General features: G+C 41.7%; 1 pseudogene; it reads right to left on the minus strand.

Annotated features, from left to right (window-relative positions):
- Nucleotides 1-702: 702 nt before the first annotated feature.
- LOC145094215 (large ribosomal subunit protein uL4 pseudogene) lies at nt 703-1,245 on the minus strand (annotated as a pseudogene).
- Nucleotides 1,246-2,587: the final 1,342 nt, after the last annotated feature.

Genomic DNA, 2,587 nt, shown 5'->3' on the forward strand with positions numbered 1-2,587 from the left:
ACCTTTGAATCATTGATCTTGAACATATAAAAAACGTTTTTATCATTAACTTGGTGATTCACAACTCTTTATTTTCCACATTACTTGCCACTTGACGATTCTGCAACTCTGTTTCAGTATTTTTAACACTTGGACTACTCTAGTCTAGGTTTACTGAATTTTTCTCATTTCTTCAGTAATGGCCGCCACTCTAGTCTAGTGTTTTAGCTTGTCTATGACATTCCAATGGGCCGAAATAGAGCTTGTATGGGCCAACATGTGGGGCCATAAGGCTTGGATGGTACTCAAGTATAAATAGGAGAATTTCAACTTGAGTCGCGAGCGCGAAAATGATGCCTTGAGAATCAAGAAAGAAAAGGTGGTGCATGCATGGATGATATCTTTGAGATGTGCATGGCACCTAAGGAAAGACCTACTCGAAACGTGCATGACATACATGACATGTGCATGGCCTACTTGAAACGTGCATGGCTCACTTGAGATGTGCACGATCTACATGAAATTTGCATGGCTCATTAAAAACGTTGTTAACCCATCCACAACTCTATGACTCAACAAGAGTTGATGGCTCAACAAGAACACTTGGTGGCTCAACTCAAGTCAATGGATCAACATGATCACATTGATGGCTCAGCAAGACTGCACTTGACTCATCATGTATAATAAAGGCACATCCAGATGCTTAAAGGAACATGAATTTCATCATAGATTCTCCTCAACGCCCTCAGCAGAGTCACTAACAACCAAAGGAAGCTCAGGCACCGACTCAATACGGTGACCACGAGCCATCACAAGCGACGGTACAGCAGAAGCAGTGATGGCTGAAACAACAACATACCTCTTATGGTTGGCATTGATCTTCCTGTGCCAGCGGCACCAGATCCTGGTCGGTGCGAACATGCGTCCAACACGACACATGTTATCGAAAGCTCCTTATCCGGCACGGTGAGTTCCGCCACCAGGAACATGAGGAATACGGGATATTGCACATCCAGTACCCCATGACTCGACGGAGGTCTGGTGGCCGACCTTTCGGGAAATGGCGTACAGTTGACGGGAGGTTTTGGAGATATTGGAGTGAACGAAATTGACGATATCGGGTCGAATAGAAGCCTATATGACTTGGGGAAGAGGAATCCCAGTACTGTCGGTGGCCATGTCAGACTCTAGGGATTGAACGGTGACGAGCGGCGACCATTTCTGCGAGATCAGAGTGTGAACACCTGATTGGTCATGCCATGTCATGGGCTTTTCCAAAGCCTATAAATAGGCCCCTTGGGATCCATTATAAAGTTGCTCTTCCTTTCTCATTTCAGATCATTCTGCACAATTGCTGTTTAGGTTAGTCTTCAGAGAGCCATTTGAGTGTTTTTGCTTGTCTATCATTCAAACACTTGTAACTGAATCTTGTTGAATATGAGACACTTTTGAATCATTGATCTTGAAGATATAAAAAACGTTTTTATCATTAACTTGGTGATTCACAACTCTTTATTTTCTGCATTACTTGCCACTTGACAATTCTGAAACTCTGCTTCAGTATTTTCAACACTTGGACTACTCTAGTCTAGGTTTACTGAATTTTTCTCATTTGTTCAGTTAGTATCAGAGCTGAAACAATAGCTTATAATCAGGTGTTGAAATGTGATGAACAGTAGACAAGCTAAAACACTAGACCATCTTCTATGGCAGCCATGTCTTGAAAAAGGCGAGAAAAAAGAACAAAACAATAAAAGGAATTGTTAGTTAAAGAAATATAGCTAAAAAAATAGCTTATAATCTTAACTAAGGATTCTTTTCTTTGTACACTTTTCCGCATTACTTGCCACTTGACGATTCTGAAACTTTGTTTCAGTATTTTCAACACTTGGACTACTCTAGTCTAAGTTAACTGGATTTTTCTCATTTCTTCAGTTTAACCAAAGCTCCGGTTGAGGGGGAACCATCTTCTGAACCTTCTACCCCAACCTCCCATCGTTAATCTGGACCAGTCATCACACCAGTCACTGCATCTTTCGAGGGTGAACCACCTTTGAACGGTTCCATTCTTAAAGGTACTTTATAATCCTCCAAACCATCCAGTCCATGGTTTCAGGAGGAACCCCACTCGACTGGTTCCAGACCCTCAAGTTCCTTCACGTCTACTCCATCTGTTGAATTCAAGCATGCAACAGTTGAAGGGGAACCACCTATTTCAGGTAGTTCTAGACTCTTCCAAGACAATATTTTTTAAGGAACATTTCCTTCTGACTACCCTCCTTGTCCAAGAGAACAATATGAGGTAGTTTGCACTCCTCACATCCATAAGGAAGCTCACCTCAAAAAATGGACAAAGGATCATCCAGTCGATCAAATCATAGGCGATCTAGATTCTGGAGTAGTGACTCGTTCAGCAACCAAGAATGAATGTCTATATGCAAGCTTTCTATCCATGATAGATCCTAAAGGAATCAAAGAGGATTTACAAGATGCAGATTGGGTAAAAGCAATGCAAGAAGAGTTAGCTGAATTTGAACACAACAACATGTGGGACTTAGTGCCAACACCAGAAAGAGTATCAGTTGTTGGTTCTGTTGGATTAGTGTCT

This window comes from Lactuca serriola, chromosome 3, assembly GCF_051521515.1.
Source record: "Lactuca serriola cultivar US96UC23 chromosome 3, Lser_US96UC23_V15, whole genome shotgun sequence".
Lineage (NCBI taxonomy): Eukaryota > Viridiplantae > Streptophyta > Magnoliopsida > Asterales > Asteraceae > Lactuca > Lactuca serriola.